Here is a 20,720-nt window from a genome sequence, read left to right as displayed (position 1 = left end):
ATCATTTAACATGTTAGAAACTTTACAAGAAAAGGTTCACAATGAAATTTAAATGTCAATGGGAAATAATGGCAAACACAGTCCAGGCTGTGTAGGTGTTTATTGGGGCCTTCACCTTGGTGACCTCCACATCTCTGTGATAACTGCCCCCAGCAGGGGCTCAATTTCTGATGTGAGCCTTTTAATAAAACTCTTAATGTTTTAGGGGCGCCTGGGTGGCTTAGTCGGTTAAGCGTCCGACTTTAGCTTAGGTCATGATCTCATGGTCCGTGGGTTTGAGCCCCGCATCGGGCTCTGTGCTGACTGCCAGCTCAGAGCCTGGAGCCTGTTTCAGTCTGTGACTCCCTCTCTCTCTGACCCTCCCCTGCGCACGCTGTCTCTCTCTCTCTCCTAGAAATAAATAAAACATTAAAAAAATTTTTTTAAATAAAAATAAAATAAAATAAACTCTTAATGTTTTAAATAGAAGAATGTTGCAAAAAAAAGGCTAAAATAATTGCTTTAAAAATCTGAAATTTTATTCTTATTTTCTTAAAACCTCCATCTAAAGCCTGGCTTTAGATAAGGAATGTCTGAAGTGATGAGATCCTCTGTATTAACAAGAGAACTTATTCTTTCTGTCCAAGGATGAACTTAATGGGCTACATGCAAAGATTTGCAGTGATTCTGTTTGGCTCTCATTGAAATACAGGTGTTTTGGGCTGCTGTAGCGAAAATACCATGGACTGAGTTTAAGATCAAGGCACAGGAAGATTTGATATCTATTAAGAATACTCTTACTGGTTCGTAGATGACAGTCTTCACTTTGTCCTCACATGGTGAAGAGAGAGCTCTATACTCTATATCCCTTTATAAAGGTACCAGCCTCCAGGGATGCCTGGGTGACTCAGACATTTGAGATCTGACTCTTGATTTTGGCTCAGGTCATGATCTCATGGTATGTGGGTTCAAGCCCTACATCCAGCTCTGCACTGACAGTGCAGAGCCTGCTTAGATTTCTCTGTCTCTCTCTCCATGCCTCCCCCACCCACATTCTCCTCTTTCTCTCAAAATAAATAAACATTAATAAATAAGTAAGTAAGTAAATAAAGACATCGGTCTCATCATGGGGGCCCGACCTCCAATATCTCATCAAAACCCAATTGTCTCCAAAAGATCTACCTCCAAATATCATTACACCAGGAACAGGCTTCAAAATATCTATGTGGCTGCACACAAACATTCTAATGCACACAGCAAGAATCGAGTGTCAACTCAAGCTCGATTGCTTTATGCATCCACTCTCTTTTATCAAAATCTAAGTCTTTGCTTTTATTAACATAATTGGTTGTAAATGGTAAGATATAATGGAGTTAAATATACAGGCAAAGAGGAACACTTAAAGCTTATTATACATCTCACATTCTTCTCCAAAAATATGATACTTGTCTTAAAAACTAATGGCTTAAATGCTCCTTAGCTCATTGAACAAGGAATTATTTTTATTTCCCTCTTTTAATATATTTTAGCAGTTCTTAAACTTCATAGTGTGCAAGAATTACTATACAGAATTTTACACATAACAATATAGAACATATATCTAAGTCTAATCTAACTGTATAATAGGATGCCTCACAATTCTTCAATTCAGGAAAGTATCCTTGTCACAAAAAAGTATCCTAGAGACTTCAAGCAAGGGTAGTTTACTTGTGGCAAGTCTTTTTCACCAAAATGCCAAATTCTAGAAAGAAAGAGAAAGAATACAGGGCTACATGTTTCTCTGTCTCTCTTTTTCTCTCTCTCTCTTTAACTCTATCCCTTCCATTTCAAGGAATTATCAATACTTGTTAACATTATAAATGCAACTATAGCAGTTTATAAAGGTTCTAGATGTTAAAGCCATAAATATTTGGACTCTTGTGTTTTGAAGTATCTTTCATCTCTATTTGGAGACTGCTGGTCTGGAAATTTGATAAGAACACAAGTCTAAAGGGGCGCCTGAGTGGCTTAGTTGGTTAAGCATCCGACTTCGGCTCAGGTCATGATCTCACAGTTCGTGGGTTCGAGCCCCGTGTAGGGCTCTGTGCTGACAGCTAGCTCAGAGCCTGGAGCCTGTTTCAGATTCTGTGTCTCCCTCTCTCTCTGACTCTCCCCTGCTCACGCTGTCTCTCTCTCTCAGAAGTAAATAAAAAACATTAAAAAAAACAACACGCAAGTCTAAAGTCAGAGAGAGAGAGGTTAAAGGGACCTGAATTAAGTCAAGAACAGAGAGGATAGAGAAAAAGGAAGTTAAGGAAACAGAACAGTTGGGGAACAGGTTTGATAGGCGGTAGTGGGGTCCGTGAGGTAAAACAGCTGACTCCCAGGTTCCTGGCTCACGTGATTCTGGGGACTATTCCATCATGACCTAAGACTGAGTTTGTGTTGCCTAACAACAGACAAAGCCATCTGAAACGTGAAGCAAGCCTCTGACTGTTGTCCTTTTAGTTCCTGTGGTCCTGAGATGATTAACCTATTTTTTTTGGGAGATCTTCTCTGAGAAATTATAAATAAACAAAAAATACAAATTAAGGTGTTCTCCGATTTAGGGGAAAGAGCACAAACTGTACTTCTGATGTGGCAGATGTGAGGCTTTGCCAGGTCTCGAGTTCTGAAAGGAGAAAAGAGGCAAACACTCCCGCACACAGTGACACCACTTTCCTCTCAGGGAATGGATAGCTGAGAAGTGGTGGTTAAGCCTATAGGAGTAGAAACAAGGTATTATTCAACAAAAGATCATAACCAATATGACGAAGAAAAAAGATTCAACAATTTAGTAAGCACCTGGTCACTGCTTTTCTGATAATCCCCGGGCCCCTGGAAATTGTGTTGTTTCCATGAAAGGCAGACAGCAACATGAGACTGAAGGAGGAAATATGTCCACATGAGCCTAGAACATTCTACAATCACATCAATACAGATTCCACAAATATTTAGAAATATGTGTCTCTTTGTAACTTAATATAGAGTGTATTTCATTTGAAAATAGAATTGCAATCAATTCTTGAATATATAGCCACAGATTACATGCATGTGGGTTACTATGCTATAAGAAATACTTTTATTTTTCAATTAATGGACTTGCTGGCTCACAATACTCTATTTAACCTGATTTTGTGTCCTGGCTGAACTGACCCACAAATCTCATAGTTGCCCTAGAAAAGCTCTCTATAGGCAATGTATAGCATTGCCTCAGAAGTTTGAACTAAAATAGGTACAACATTCATATAAGCCAGTAAAATTTTATTAACAAATTTTATTTAATTTTATTATTTCATTTTATTTTTTATTTTATTTTTAAAATATTTATGTATTTATTTTGAGAGAGTGAGAGTGTGGAGGGGCAAAGAGGGAGAAAAAGAAAGAATCCTAAGCAGGCTTCACACTTGCCAGCACAGAGCCCAACACAGGGCTCAATCCCATGAATTGTGAGACCATGACCCCAGATGAAATCAAGAGTCTGATGCTCAACTGACTGAGCCACCCAGGCATCCATTCATTCATTCATTCATTCATTCATTCATGAGGCAGAGAGAGCGCCAGCCAGAAAAGGGCAAAGGGAGAGGGGAGAGAATCCCAAGCAGGCTCCAGGATCAGGGCAGAGCCCAACATAGGACTAGATCTCATGACTGAGAGATAACAACCTGAGCTGAAATCAAGAGTCAGACTCTCAACCAACTGAGCCATCCAGGCGCCCCCAACAAGTTTTATTTTAAAAGTTCGAATGAACATAGGATCTTATTAATAAGTTGATAAGAAGTTAAAGAAAATCTAGTGATGGATGGAGTTTGACACTGAGACTAAGAAAAATGACTACTCCATGGGCTCAGAGCATACCAATTTTCTCTGCTCACAAATAAGGATTTTATATATTCACACGAGTACACACAAGTGGGCACACTTTAATTATAGATATTTTTTAAATGTTTATTTTGAGAGAGAAAGAGGGTGAGCTGGGGAGAGACAGAGAAAGAGGGAGAGAGAATCCCAAGCACTGACAGCATGAAGCCCAGTGTGGGGCTTGAACTCACGAATAGTGAGATCATGACCTGAGCCGAAATCAAGAGTCGGATGATAACCGACTGAGCCACTAATTACAGGTGCCATAATTATAGATTTTTTTTTTTAAATTATTAATTCTATAGTTATGGAGCAGTGCCTTCATACGGCTGTTATGAAGCCTAAGGCCTGACATGCAATAACATCTTTGCATTGACAAGCACATCTGTCCCTTTCAACCTTATACCCAGCACAAATGTAGTTTCAATGTATTTTTATGTGCCTTGTTATCTGATGCCAGAAACTGATTTATACTTACAAATTCCCATTCTGGAGTCCAATTCAGAATGGGCCTGTGTAATGAGTCTATACCATACCTACAAAAAACATATCAATAAATACACTATTTTTGTTAAATTTTGTACCTGTATGATTGCTTTTGCAGTTTGATAAATAACTTTACTGTATGGCTTAGACAAATAACCTTTGAAATACTTTTTTTTTCCTGTTACCTTAAGCACTTGGAAGAAATCTTCCCCCTTACTTTCTTATTTCCTCTTATTTTCAGTATACAGTTTTCTAACGAGATCACGGCTGCTATCTTAAAACCTCATCTCATTCCATAATATTTAATACAACACTTATGATGTTCTGACTCAAAAAAAGTAATCCTAAAGGACATTTAAACTAGAAGGGGGAAATGGTAAGGCTGACAAAAAAAAATACTGTCAAAAATGATAGATCTGAAATTTAGAACTTTAGAAAGAAATAGGCTGGGAGAAGCAAAATGGTATCATTTAGCCTTCTAGTAAAATCAATATGTCTTTTGGATTGGGGGGAAAAAGGTAACCAAGTTGTTTGACAGTAAAAAGTGGAAAAGAAAATTGTCTTCAGTGAAAGTGGTTAAGAAAGAACCAAGTAGTTTTACAATTAGGTTTTCTTTGCAATAAATTCAAGTACCAGTCATATCTACTCACATGCATCTTTGTTTAATGTTTTGGAGGGTTTTAGACATTATTTACATTGAATATTTATTAAATATTTTTAAACTTTTTCATTGTAAGATAAAGTAAACCCAATAGAAAGGTATGTGTGGCCTAACAAATCAGTTCAATACCTATAAACTTGTAACCACAGCTCACTTCAGGATAGAACTTTGCTACTCATCCTTAGAAGCTGCTTCCATGGACCATATCCCCACCACAGCCCTCCTCTCCCTCCTAAAGCAACCATGTTTCTCACTTTCATTGTAATCCCTCCTTAATTTTATTTTTATTTTTATTTTTTTTAAATGTTTTATTTATTTCTAAGAGAGAGAGACAGCGTGAACAGGGGAGGGTCAGAGAGAGAGGGAGTCACAGACTGAAACAGGCTCCAGGCTCTGAGCTGGCAGTCAGCACAGAGCCCGACGCAGGGCTCGAACCCACGAACCGCGAGATCATGACCTAAGCAAAAGTCGGACACTCAACCGACCAAGCCACCCAGGCGCCCCCTTAATTTTATTTTTAAATAGATTGATCACCTAAATGTACTTCTGTAAACATAATTTTATTTTTCTCACTTTCAAATTTTGTTATGTCTTTAATTTTTTTTAAATAAATAATTTCTTTTCATCCTTTTCTTTTCAGGGGAATCTTCTATATTTTGGATTCTGCAGGTGCAATCACACAGTGCAATTCAATATGTTCTTCTGTTCTCTGTATGTCTTTCAAATTAGAGGCTGGAGCAGACTCAATTTCTCTCTCGTGAGATTAGAGGTAGTACTATGTTCCTTATTTTTTACCTTTTTTTAAATGTCTATTGTTCATTTTTGAGAGAAAGAGAGAGACAGGGTGCAAGTGTGGAAGGGGCAGAGAGAGAGAGAAGGAGACACAGAATGTGAAGTAGGTTCCAGGCTCTGAGCTTGTCAGCACCGAGCCTGACATGGGGCTCAAACCCACAAACTGTGAGACCATGACCTGAGACAAAGTCAGATGCTTAACTGACTGAGCCACCCAGGAGCTCCTGTAATGCTCTGTTCTTGCATCAGGACACCCATACTGTCTGGTTGCCTATCCTTTTGTCATATTAAAAGCCATTGAGGGGTGCCTGGGTGGCTCAGTTTGCTAACCATTTGACTTAGGCTCAGGTTATGATCTCACAGTTCTTGGTTTCCAACCCTGTTCAGGCTGAGCTGCTGACATCTCAGAGCCTGGAGCCTGCTTCGGATTCTGTTTCCCTCTCTCTCTCTCTCTGTCCCTCTCCCATCCACATTCTCTTTGTCTCTGTCTCTCTCTCTCTCAAAAATGAATAAACATTAAAGAAAAGCCATTGATCATTTAGGCCCATCTCTATTCATTTATTGGGGTTGCCAAAATGGTGATGTTCTAATTGTGACATTTCTTTCGAACATGCTACCTTGTGATATTTTTTCAGCGACATTTCTCAAGTAGAAATCGGTTAATAGTACAGTTCATAGGGAAGGTAGGATAAGTATTTTCCTTTATTTACCAGTTTTCCAGATATCTTTAATATGGCATTTTTCAAACATTCAGTTCAAATTCCTTTCTGTGTTTTCAATCAGGCATGACTTTATTCAAGCTATCAGTCATGATACTGAAATAACTACAATATGTATTTGTCCAAATAGTGTATTGCATAAAATCAACCCAAAAGTCAACAGTTGCTGAAAAGAAAATCAGTATGTTTGTGTCATTGCCCTTAAAACACATATTTATCTGCCTGGAAAAATAAATGTTTATTTGTATTAAAATGGAAGGGAGAAGGTTAAATAGCATAATGTTTTCAGAATGCTTCAAGACTAGTTGCAATTTAGTGGCCTAATTTGCTTACTTATCCTCGGTGACCTACTAACAGGCTGATTCTCTTTTTATATATAATAGAAAGCATGGAGGGTATCTTGAAAAAAAGTAAAATCAAAATCCTCAAATCTCAACTCCTCCACTATTCTTTAAATATAATCTAATCTAGAAATGGCTCCACTGGCAATAAAATTTCTAAACAGCTATAATGTTATTGTCAGTAATAATCTTCTCTCATACCTGTTTATTTTTCCATCTTTATATAAATTTGCAATCCCTCCAGTATTATATTAGTAAGAGCTATTGTGTTCTTTGAACTTTTCTACCTAATCTTCCAAAGTAGTGTGATCATCCTAAAAATCACTGAAATTTTGACTCAGTCATCTCACTAATGCCTACATGGCTACACAAATATATTAGTTTCAGCCTGGTGATTTCAAATAATACCTTTAATTCACCTAAGATTTTTCCCCCCAAAGTTGAAGAATCTCAATAACAAAGGAAAAAGCAAATGAGACTTTTATCTATCTAGTTCTTTGGGAAAGTTCCTGCTGCTTTGGGGCAAGATCATGAAGGCAAATTTCTGATTTGGAAATATCTGTTCAAATCTCTCCAACCCCTTAAAACACTTCATCTTTTCTCCTTTTGACTCAGAACACAATATTGGTAATTTTTTTTTTTTTCTTTCTGACAACCAGGACAATCTCCTCCTACCTTTTAGGCTGTACCACTCAGTTTTGATTGCATTGCAATAGCTCAACTATACATTTAAGTTCACCTATGAAGAATGTTTATTAGATGTCCAGAAAGACGAAGAAATCTGTTATATAAATTCTTGTTTAAGAATGGCAGACTCAAAGTGTGATCCAAATACTCATATGCTCCTGTACAGACACAAACTTCCTCTGCAACTGGGTTGCAGCTATTTGATCAGTTTCTTCACCACTGGGATGTAAATAAAAGTGGTGTGAATCATTTTCAGGCCTGGTGCTTAAAATCACCCTACATGAATCCAACACTCTTTGGTCCCCCTGTGGGGACTTTGACAGCCTGGGTTCAAGATGACAGAGCTAAAAGATGGAGTTTGAGTCACTGGAGGGGAAAGACCTGATCCACGTTGACAACATGGGAGTGGAAAATAAACATATTTTATGTTAAGCCTTAGGGATTGTATGGTTTGCCTTTTGCAACACCTACTATCACTCACTCCAACTAAAACAAAGCAAATGGCTTAATACATGCACTTTGTATTTTTAGAAAAAATTGCAGGAGAGGTTTTGCTTTAGGGTACTGCCCTTGGCTATGTTTTTATTGTATCTTCAAAATAAAGAAAAGACAAAAACCAGTCAACTTCCCTAATTAATATTTGGCTATCCATTTATTTGATTTCAGATGAAACTGAAGTCAAATATAAGTCATTCCTCCTGGTATAAAAAGAGCAAGTTAATAGAGGCCGACAGACATGTGTTTGAATTTCAGCTCTGCATTTTTCCGGCTGTGCAGCTGTGGGCAAGTTATTTAACCTTTATTAGCTATAGCTTCTTTCCTCTACATTGGAATTAAAATATTTTTTTTGAATGCTGTGAACCCTATCAAGAGTATAATCATATAATTCCCTTCCCTCACCTGTACTTCTTTAATTGGATTTTCATGGATCCACAAGCAATTCATTCACTATTCATATTATCTACTCACACCAACAACATATTCTAATAACTGAGGTTGGATTATCATATTATAATCATTACTGCCCCAAAGACAGCCTAGTATATTAAATTAATAGCTATTCTATTTCTAAGATTTAGTATAAAGAAGATCTAAATACAAATACTAGTATTGCTTGGTTTTATTGGGAATTAGCATGAATTTGTGAGTCTCAGTTTTCACAAATGAAAAATGGGGATAATAAAGTGTAATATGTACCTCAAAAATTATATTGAGTAAGTAAAAATGTGATTAGAAGCAGATGGCAACATCCAGGGCCAAAACAAAGATTAATTCTCTTCCTGAAATTTTACAGGTATTTATGAATTCCAAAAATTTTCAGAAATCTTATTTATCACTGTTAGGTAATGCTAGTTTGTAAGAATTCACTGGGGACTTAAATTGATAAACTAATTCATCACAATTGAATCATGGAAAACCCTAATTAAATATCTCATACTATTTCCATGCACAGCATTAACACAGATACATACATTAGGACAATCCCCAAATCCCTGTCTAAAATTGAAAAAGAATTCCTCTGAAAGATTTAATAGTTCATATCAAATATTCCATTTAACATTCCATTCTATATACTCCATCAATCTTTTGATTGACTGACTTTGAAGCTCTATTAATGCTTCCTACAGTCAAAGTTTTAATGGAGTTTAATGGAACTCATCCAAATCTATAATAGCATATTCCCCCTAAATTAACTTATAACCCACAAGTTAATGAAATGAATGCAGCTACCATTTACCCAGAGGGAGTCAAAATGCAGGACTCATCACCAGGGAAATAGCCTAGTGACTTAGTTCCCTTCAGTTCAGCCCTGGGACACCTTACCCCTGAAGGTGCATTAAAAATGCTACTGAAGGCCTATGCATCCTTTAACAAGAGCACTGGGACAGAGGGGGAAAAAAAAAAAAAAAAAGGTGTTTTAAGTCCTATAAAAAAATTAATTGCAGAAAATGAACCAAAATTTTGAGACCAGTGGCGAGGTCTTAGGTTTATTTTATTTTTGGTGTAGTGCTTTACACTTTTTACACTTAATGAGACACCTGATAATGTTTATGGAATAAACCAATACACATGTGCTACTTTAAATAAGCTGCAACTTTTAAAAGTTACTAAAATCAGAATTCACAATCAATTTACATTATACTATATTTTCCTTCCTGACTAAAATATTCCAGAAATGGCTGGTTTTCTCAGAAAAGGGTTTGTCCTCTCTCTCTTGAGTTCAGAAGTAATCAAGTGTTTGGGAAATAGGTCATTTGAGGAAAGGCTACAGAGCTGAATTTATTTACAACAGAGAACAGAAGGCTGACAAAGTATATGGTGGAGGTGCTGGAGGCTGGGGGATTTACAATTTTCAACTATATAAAGCAAGAGCATATGGGAGGTGTTAAGCAGCTGTTCTATTTCTGCTCAGGAAATAGTTATGCTTAGGGGTCCTAGCCGGCAGAAATAGTACGAATGGATCAAAGTTATAGCCAGGCAAATATTAGCTCATCATATAAAAAGAACATTTTTAAAATTAGAGCTGTTAGAAATTGAAATAGGCTGCCTTAGGAGGTAGCATGCCCTGATGGCTCTGGTGCCTCACTGAACAGGCAGACTTGGCATATCTCTATTATAATGCTTTCCCATTTCAGTGTGAAAAGGAAAGACAAAACAAGAGAGAGGGAGAGAGAGAGGGAGAGAGAGAGGGAGGGAGAGAGAGAGAGAGAGAGAGAGAGAGATTAAGGTATCCATATGAGCATTACCAGGAGACAAGCATAATCCTCAGTAGCAATGGAAGAGTTTTGTTTATGAAGATGTCTTAATGGGGCATGTTAGTTATAGAAATGAGGGCTTCAGTAACTATTATGATCTGGTAAATAATTTTCTAATACAGTTGCAGGGACTTAGAAGTTCTTCTCTGATTACAGTAGAGAGGAAAGGGAGAAGAAAAATGGAGCAGAGGGAAGATGTGGGAAAGGAGAAGGGAGATCCAGCAACATGGTGAAATTCAGGAACCCTGGAGTAGTATGACCTTGAATTTTTAAGAATAATGGTTGTATGACTTTCAGTTCAAGGTAGTTTCTTATTCTATGCTATGTTAAACACTATCATTTAAATATTTATTGGCTACCTATCATAAGGCAGGAAGTTTCCTGTGGTATGGAAATTCAGTGGAGAACAGGACACTCCCATAGACTTCAGTTCTAATTATGATGATACGTGGCAAACAAGTAAACTGATTAATCTATAATAAGATGACACGTAATGAAAAATCACCATGAAGAAAAAGGCAAAAGTGGTAAAAGGCGGAAGTGTGACTCAGCACAAAGTGGTGTCTTAACACCTGTTGGGAATATTTTTCCTGATGAGGTGATATTTGAGCAGACTCTTGAGGAAAGGAGGGATTCTCCATGTGGACTCCTAAAGGGTACATGTTTCAGATGGAGGTAACGGCAAATGCCAAGCTCCAGAGGTGTAAAGGGACTGTATGTGCTCAAAATCAAAATTAGCAAGGATAAGAGAGAGAGGAGCTGAAGTCATGAGGGCAGTCTTGGGGTTTAAGCAGGCAGTAATAATATTCTGATGTACATTTTAAACACACTGAAAAGAAAGGTCACTGTGTTTGGACTGGGAGGAATGTTGTGGAGGTCAAGATTGTTTATCAGGTTCTATTTAAAAGGACAGTCTACAGACTTCTGATACATTGGATACACGGTGAAAGAAAACGAATCATTTTTTTTTTATCACAAGAAATTGAATGAATTTTGACGGCACTTAAAGGAACGGAAGGAAACAGATTTGAGGGGGCAGAGAATGAAGAGTCCCATTTTGGATGTGTTAAAAAGGGAGCCCAGGGCTGAGAGATAAATATGGATGGTATTAGCATATAAAGGGTATATACAAAATAAAAGTAAGTGACTCAGTGAGGTAAGTTAGAAGGTGAGTATAAAGAAGTGAAAAGAAGGACACCTGGGTGGCTTAGTTGGCTAAGTGGGTTAAGTGTCTGACTTGATTTCTGCTCAAGTCATGATCTCATGGTTCGTGAGTTCAAGTCCCCCATCAGGCTCTATGCTGACAGCTCAGAGCCTGCTTGGGAATCTCTCCCCTCACTCTCTGTCCCTCCCCTGCTTTGTGTGTGTGTGTGTGTATGTGTTCTCTCTCTCAAAATAAATAAGTAAATATTTTTTTTAAGTGGGAAGAAAGCCAAGCACTAAACCCTAGAGGAATACAAATTTAAACAATTAGAATCAAAAGGGAGGATACAGCAAAGCAACTGGTGTAATGCTTTGGTGTAATGGTGTAATGGAAATAGGTGGAAATGTGAGAATGAGGCACCTTGAAATTCAAGTGAAGGATATATTTCCTAGAAAGGAGGAGTCAACTCTTTACTCCCATATTTAAAAAAGACAGTAAGTATGACTAAAATAAAGTCTAAGGATAAAATAGTGGGATGTGTCAATATGAAGGTTCTTAGTGACTGGAGAGGGAGGCTTTAGAAGGTTGCTGGGGATAATAGTCTGATTGGGCTGCGCTAAAGAATGAGACTGGCAAGTGAAGAAGTCAGTATTTTAGATACTTTTGAGAAATTTTGCTGCAAAAGGGAACAGAAAAATAGAGGAGTTAAATGGATGGGAAAGTTTGCTTTTGTTTTTCTGTTGTTTGTTTATGTTGGGAGACATCACATCATGCTGGAACGCTAAGGAACTTATGCAAAGAGAAGTATGATTTGGAAGAGATCTGAGGTAATTAGGGGTGCCAGGTGTCTCAGTCAGTTAAGTGTCAAACTCTTGATTTCAGCTCAGGTTATGATCCCGCAGTTCCTGGGTTCAAGCTTCACATCGGGCTCTGACGCTAGTGGCGGGAAACCTGCTTGGGATTCTCTCTCTCTCTGCTCCTCCCTCACTCATGCATTCTCTCTCCCTCTCTCAAAAATAAATAAATAAGCTTTTTAAAAAAATTACTTAAAAAAGAAGAAATGTGAGTTAATTAAAGGGGCAAAAGTCTTCCAGTAGATGTTAGGGGATGAGACAGAGAGTACATGTGGACTAGGTATCCCTCAGAGGCAGAACATCCATAGGAAGGCAGGTAGTTACGGTTTGTTTTAGAGATGAGGAGTACATTTTCTCTAGATTAATTCTATGTTTTCAGTGAAGTAAGAAGCAAGATTATGAAATGTGAGCAGAGTTTGGGGTTGTTGAATGCTTAATAAGTTACACAATGTGAAACAGTTTTCTTTGGAAGTTTTTCCTAATAACATGGACATAAATAGGACATATTTATACTTATAAACACGTGAAGATATAAGAAACAAAATATGCATGTATATTCCCTTTACTTATTAAAATTAATACAAAGTTTAACATGTTCATTATATTCATGATGCCTGTGTATCCTGCAGCTTTTAAACTTCAGTGTACATTATGAATTCATGATACAAATTCAAGCATTTCAATTAACTATAATTATTGCTTATTTTTACTCAAATTTTGTATCTTTATCTTGGCCAGTGGATGTCTGTGGTGAGGACAGAATTCTCAGATGGGACCAAGGTTCTGCCCCCACTGCAGACACACCTTACCTAATCCCCTCCTCTTGAATGAAAATGCAGACTTTAATATGATGGCATTTTCCTCCCATGAGGTTCCTCTGCCAAGAGGAAGGTATAGGGGATTTTGTAGAAGTATTTAAGTCTCTAATAAATTGAGTTTAAGCTAATCCAAAGAGGATTATCTATGCAGGGTTGGACTAATCAGGTGACTTCTATAACAGAGGTCAGACACAGTTGAAGCAGCAGAGACATTCTAGATTAAAGAGCTGGAAAGAAAAAGGATTCATTTAGAGCAGGAAGTTGGAGGACTTTAAGAGTGAAGATATAGGGGCTTTTGCTGATGACAGAATCCGATGTTCAGAAACCACAATCTGAGGAGAGAAAAGATAGGAAATCACTGCCATGAAGAGGGAAAAATGTGAGCCTGCAAAAGAAACATAATATAACATTTGAGGTCTGTGATCATAAATATTTAAAGTGAAAGCAATCAGTCTGAGTAATAGTTTTAAGCTATTTTTGTTATTGTGAGGAATAAGTGTTAGAGTAAGTGTTGGGAAACAGTCATGGAAAAATGAGTTTGGGTAGATCCAGAGTTGGAGTTAGGGCAGCAAGTAAGATGAAGGAGAAAGAGGGAAGCAAGTAAGAGAGGAACTGTAAGAGACTGATCATAGTAAGTATAGAATGCAAACTGTGTTTAATCACTGTGTCAAATAACAGACTGAGAATATAGAAGACTCAAGGAGTCCTGTGGTGAGCTCTATTAATTGTCTATTCTACAACTTTTTTCTCATAATCTGTCCCCTCATAACATGTTAATGTTATACAACTAACAAATCCCTTATTTTGATCAAGGGCTGGTAGTTCTCAACTGGGGGCATGGGGGTATAATTTTGACCCTCACTCCCTGGGTACGTTTGGAAATGTCTAGAGACATTTTTAGTTGTCCTAAGTTTGGAAGGAAGTAGGGAAGCGAGCTTGCTAGCTTGCTTTTTTAATCTACTAGAGGTAGAGGCCAGGAATGCTGCTAAGCATCAAAAAGTATACAGGACAACCCCAAAACAAAGAATTATCCAACCCCAGTGAGAAACTATTCTGAGCTGCACCTGACAATCCTGATCTCCAAAATCCAACTATCTATAGCAGTAGATAACCACATACCATGAACTGAATTCTGTTCCTTCAGAATGTTTATGTTGAAATCCTAAACTCCACTGAAACTGTATTTGGAAATAGGGCCATTAGGGAGGTAATTAAGATTAAATGAGGTAATGAGGTTGGAACCCTAAGCCAATTCTCTGTGTGTGTGCACATAAGGGAAAGACTATGTGAGGACATGGTGTTAAGAATATAGCCATCTGCAAGCCAAGATGGCACCACCAACCAGTCCCGATGGCACTGCAATTTGAACTTCTGAGATCCAGAACTATGAGAAAATAAACTTCTGCTGTTTAAGCCATTCAGCCTGTGATATTTTGTCATGGAAGTCCAAGCAAACTAATCTACCAATAAAAGGCTCAGGTGGTTAAAGATCTGACTACAGCTCAGGTCATGATCTCATGTTTCATGGTTTCAAGCCCCCTGTCGGATTCTGTGCTGACAGCTCAGACCCCAGAGCCTGCCTTGGATTCTGTGTCTCCCTCTTTCTTTGCCCCTCGCTAGCTTGCACTCTGTCATTCTCTCTCTCTCTCAAAAATAAACAAGCATTTAAAAAGTTAAAAAACCAAAACAAAAAACAGTCTGGCCAGGAGATACAAAAATAATGCTAATGAGATTTCTGGAAAAGCTTTTGCATTTTTTATAAAAAGAGACAAATGTGTCTGGAGCTTTCTTTTTGCTCACCCTTTTCCCTATGGTGGTGCAACAGACATCCTCATCCAGACAAGCAAATACTGTCCAAGCTCAGAAAATCCCAAGATATCCACGCTGCCACTGTGACATTGTTAAACCAAAACCAGAAGCCTATCTGAGTTCTTTTAAAATGTAAAAACAATGAAAAATAAATAAATAAAAAATAAGCTTTGAGCTGCAAAGTTAGCCAAAACAATTCCTAATGCATGCTTGTTCATTTTTTCTTTATTTGAGGAAAGAACCAGAGAGTTTCCTGTTGAGGTGCAAGTATTTTTCTGTGTATCTTCAAGTTGAAATAAGCAATTTACAGCTCTGAAAATGACAGCAGATAGAGAAAAGAATCAAAATGTTAGCTTCTGTATTTCTGACATAGAAAAAGCATAGAAGCTATTAATGTTGACTTACTTTTAGCTTGATTTCTATCTACAGCAGGATTAGAAAGGGAACTTGAGCTTCTCTTCCTGGTTTTACCTCTTAGTTTCTAATTTGACATTTGTAACCACAAATTATTGATAGCATAACCTGAATTCTTTTTTATATGTATTATAAAATTTATAAGTATTCTGATATATGCATGTCTCATTAAAAATGACATTTATGAAGATATGTTTCTATCTGACCCTCTATATTATAAGTATTTAAAAAAATTATTCTCTGCTAATAAGATTCCAAACCTATTCTTGATTGCCCTTGCATTTTTCAATACAGATAAAGTTTGCTAAGTAAACTTAAGCTTCACTTTTTGCTATTTGAAACATTATCTGTTGAAAAGACTGGTAGATTGGCATATATATATTCTAATTATATTTTTCTACTCCATAATAAAATAAATTGTGAAAAGTTGATATTCAGGCTATATTTTTTTCTTATTAGTCATATTTACCAATGGTAGGGCAAGATGCCAAAGAGAAATACTTAATAATGTCTAAAACACAAGGGACTCAAACATAATTTGTGTTTTTTAGTCACAAAGCAAAGCTGACAACTGAGAATCAAGAAAATCAAATGTTTTACTAGATTGTTTTTTAGAAACTCTGTCATAATATTTTTATTTTGTCTTAAAGAACTGCCAAGTCTTTGCTGAAGAGAAATTGGTCCAAAATTAGATATCAGTTCACAGAGAGGCTACATCACATTGGAACACACACACTCTATAAAATATTTACATGTCCTTCACAGCACTGGCTATAGGCAGCCACCACTTATTTTAATCCTATGTTCCATCAAAATGTTTATAGCACTTTAAATATATGCATTTAACCAAATCTTAGTATCAAAAATGGATTATTACAAATATAATTCTCTCATGGAGTGCCTGGGTAGCTCAGTTGACTCAGGTCATGATCTCATGGTTCATGGGCTCAAGCCCGGCATCGGGCTCTGTGCTGACAGCTCAGAGCCTGGAGCCTGCTTGGGATTCTGAATCTCGCTCTCTCCCCATACTTCCTCCACTCACACTCTGTCTCTCTTTCTCTCTCAAAAATAAATATACATTAAAAAAAATTTTTAATATAATTCTCATATATAGATGTATGTATTTAAAATAGCAAAGAATTCAGCCAGTTAAGAATTACAATCATAGTTAACACTGGATTATTTATAGTAGCTAATATGTTCCATGAATTTATTATATTTATCAGCTTGTCTGAACTTCTATCAGTTTTATGAAGTTGTTATTGTTTTAAGTTTATTTATTTTGAGAAAGAGAGAGCAAGCGAGCATGAGCTGGAGAGAGGCAGAGAGAGAAGTAGAAAGGATCCCCAGGTTCCTCACTGTCAGCACATGGAGCCGGACACAGGGCTCAATCTGATCTATGAGATCATGACCAGGGCTGAAATCAAGAGTTGGACACTTAAATGAATGAGCCACCCAGGCTCCCCGAAGTCAGTATTTTTAATACCCCATTTTACCCAGAGTAGAATTGGGATTTAAAACTAAGGCTTGGGGGTGGGGGGGAGGTCTTCTTCCAGAGTTTGTCTCTTAACAACTGCATTCATTGCCTCTTATACAACACACTTTCAGAGTTATTTGATAGCTATGATAGTTAAAATGATTAACGACTTCCCAAACATGTAATAAAAAACCAAAAACTAAAATTTAGGCCCCCAATCCCCATGCCATTGTCCCCCCATTTAGAGAAATTCCTTGATATAGAAACATGCTATATACAAATGCAACTTGACTCTATTATAAACAGTAAAAATTAAACAGCAGCATTGACATTTAAAAATTCATGAAAGTCTAATAACAGTATAGATAATCCATGCCTCTAACAAGAAGTTTGAACTAAGTACTGCTTTCTTTTTGATAAATTTCAATGAATTAGGGACTTCTAAAGCTTTGAATTGTCAAAAAAAAAAGTAAGAAAAATAAGGTGTTGCAGCATTTGAACATTTGCTACACCCATGAAGGGCTGTATCTGCTGGGAACTGCTCATCTGGAAGTCTCTGAGCCTCCTGATCTTGATCTTGCTCTTCCAGCTTTTCCTCTCTTCCATCACTTACTCTGGTCAAAATGTAATGTATTTATAGAGAATGTGTAAATAAAGATTTGTTTGCCCATTTGAAGCCCTATAAATTTATAATCCTATTTCCACTAGACTGCCTTTACAGGATCAAAGCCCCAGGCACTTCTCCCATGTGCAAATAAACGGTATTATTTTTATACTGACAGATAATGAGAAAGAACGAAGACCTTTTAAAAATTGTGTCACTGATTATTACCAAGATTGTACAAAGGATGCAATGACTGGAAGGTGAAAGGATAGGAAATAAGGAAAAAACAAGAAGAGGTGAGATAGCTTTTTAAAATGTTTTGCAAAAATTGTTACATACAGCCACAGGGATATTTGCGTAATTTCTTTGGGTGTGGGGTTGGGGATGTTGTTACCAACCATTTTCATCTAATCACATGTAATAGCCTTGCACTTCAATATGGAAGGTAATATTAATATTATTATACACATTTAAAAAATGAGAAAACAGGGCCTCCTGGGTGGCTCAGTTGGTTAGGCATCCGACTTTGGCTCAGGTCATGGTTCGTGAGTTCGAGCCCAGCGTTGGGCTCTGTCCTGACAGCTCAGTGCCTGGAGGCTGGCTTCAGATTCTGTGTCTCCCTCTCTCTCTCTGACCCTCCCCTGCTCATGCTCTCGCTCTCTCTCTCTCTCAAAAATAAATAAAACATTTTTAAAAATTTTTTAAAAATGAGAAAACAGTGCACAAAGATGAAATGCAAGTCTTAAACCTGAAACACACAATAAATAAGATGTAAATGCAGGTCTCAAACTCTACAGTCTTTGCTCTTTTCTCCTAGAATCACACAGTATCTAGATACTGCTCAGCGTCAGGCTTAAAAACAAATGAGTAATAGCTTAACACAAAGACTTAGTTTTACTTTCCCCTCCAACTTCCTTGGATTACTATTCACAAGCTCCAGAGATGCAAAAATGCACAGGTTAGTGTGTGAAAGTTAAATATGGGTTAAGTGATATTTTTGAATGAACAGAGGACTGAAACTTGGGAATTGTCTATCTGGTAAGCATGCCTAATTAGCTTGAAAAAATAGAGTTTATTGGACTACAACATTTTGCTTCACATAGNGGACTGAAACTTGGGAATTGTCTATCTGGTAAGCATGCCTAATTAGCTTGAAAAAAATAGAGTTTATTGGAATACAACATTTTGCTTCACATATGAAATATAGATTCCTACTCAGAGAAGTAAACAAGAATTTCTTGAGTACTATTTCCTAGGCATTATATTTATGTAAAGGGCTCTATCTCTATCTACCTATCTATTGATAACTGTAATTTATTAATACAAAAATATGTTATGATGTCATAGACCACAGTGTCTCTTTTATATAAACAATAGTTCTGTATTGCTGTAAAAATACAGCTAAAAACAAACACTGAGGCAAAATGCTGACTATTCTTTGGAGTCATGATGAACTACTAATCTGAAGGGTCTCCTTCATAGTTTTCACCTAATCTGGATAATATCTCGGTCACTGCTCGGTTTAACATAAATTGTCTCTGATGAGAACATTGCAGTTCAGAGCCCACAGGGTATATATTTTGGTAGCGTTATTTTCTCTTATGCCTGTATTTCTAAATTAACAACTCATGAAAACTTATAAAGGTTTATAAGAACCTAGAAATTGCTATTTCTATCATGTGGAATAGAAAAAAAAAGAGATTCCAAGGTTAGAAGGTTCATTTGCTTATTAAATAGGGACAATCATATTTTTTCTACCAGCTCTCCAAATAAAAACCTTATGATTTCAAAGTTAGTTTTTCTCTTCCTCACAAGTCACCATATCAAAGCACCTCAAATCATCTACCACAGGAATTGTATGACTGCTTTGATTTTAAAAATAAAGAGAGGAATTTTGGAACAAAATTATGCTGCGGAAAATGATTTTTTTTTATTTTTAAGCCACAGCTGAATGACAAGTTCATTTTCACTAAGTTAAAGATGTACTAAAAATCACTACCTTTGAAAGCCAGCTTGTAACTATACATAATGCTCATCTCAAAGAGAGAACTGGAGGGCAGTGAGAGATCCTAATGAAAGCCATGGAAATTTTCCCTATTAAAATGTAAATATATTCAACATTTTGTGTCTAATTTTAAGAGATTCCTGGGGCCCAAAGGAAGTCCATCCAATTCCACAGGTTAAACACCCTGAAAATAAAAACAGGACCACTCTTCAGTTTGGGGTGGCTGAATTTTGATGTAAATTAGCTCTAAGTGTGGCACAAAATAAGGCCACCCAAGGAATTGTTCATTTTCTTTTCCATAATCTAAAAATCTCCAACAATGCATATGAGTGTTAAATATCCAGTTGTGTCTAAATTCTATGATTAACTTATGTAGGGATGCATAAATCAGTCTGAGTAAAATGGCTTTATCTGAATTTCCTTAGATTTATCAGGTTCAAATGGGCCCAAGAACTTAGTGGTAAGTACAAATCTATTTTTGATACTATTTTAGAGACAAATTCCTTTAATATCTGATGATTTCTTCCCTATTGCTGTAATATATTCACAATGAAGGTTCATGAAATTCATAAATAGCTAAAGTGCTTCAAACATCGAGGCCTATCATTTTTCTCTTAAGAACTCTAACACATTCCTCCCTCTACTTTCTATTTATAGGTAATTGGAAATGCCTTTTTTAAGTCTGTAACAGTTGTGTGCTAGTTAATAATTGCCTCTACTTCCTCACCACTCAATGTTTCTAACCCCTGTGTTCCAGTTCCATTTTCCTATAGAATGTGTTTTCTCGAAGGATGCCAGTGTCATCCTGATTGCTAAACCCAAACATTTATTCACTGTCTTCATTTGCTTCAGCTTTAGAATCATATCCCTTTAAGAATCTGGGCTCAAAAGTCACAGAAAACAAGATCTTAATCTCAACTCTTTACCTTATCAGCCTCAAATAATGCAGGTTCTTTTGAAAACTAAGTGAAACAATGCACATAGAAAGGAACAAAAATGTGAGATGAGCAATCATTTCTTTCTTGAAAGTGTCTTGAGTTTTTGGCACTGGATTATTCCAATTACTTTGTTTCTCTAATCATTCTTTGTCTCCTCTTTTTCCACTATTCCTCAGATTCTCAGAATTGGTCTTTTAGTTCTCTTTTCATTCTATGTTCTACATCACTCTTCCTTGATGGTTTCACTACTTTTCATGGATTTAAGTATAAGCTTTTAATAATGACCTCAGAACCTATATTACTACCACTGAATTATTTCTGAATTCAACTCTTGCATTTTGTATCCATAATTTATCC

The sequence above is a fragment of the Crocuta crocuta genome, unplaced genomic scaffold, assembly GCF_008692635.1.
Source record: "Crocuta crocuta isolate KB4526 unplaced genomic scaffold, BGI_CrCroc_1.0 scaffold174, whole genome shotgun sequence".
Classification (NCBI taxonomy): Eukaryota; Metazoa; Chordata; class Mammalia; order Carnivora; family Hyaenidae; genus Crocuta; species Crocuta crocuta.
The sequence above is the reverse complement of the archived record's forward strand: the minus strand, read 5'-3'. Positions refer to the sequence as shown.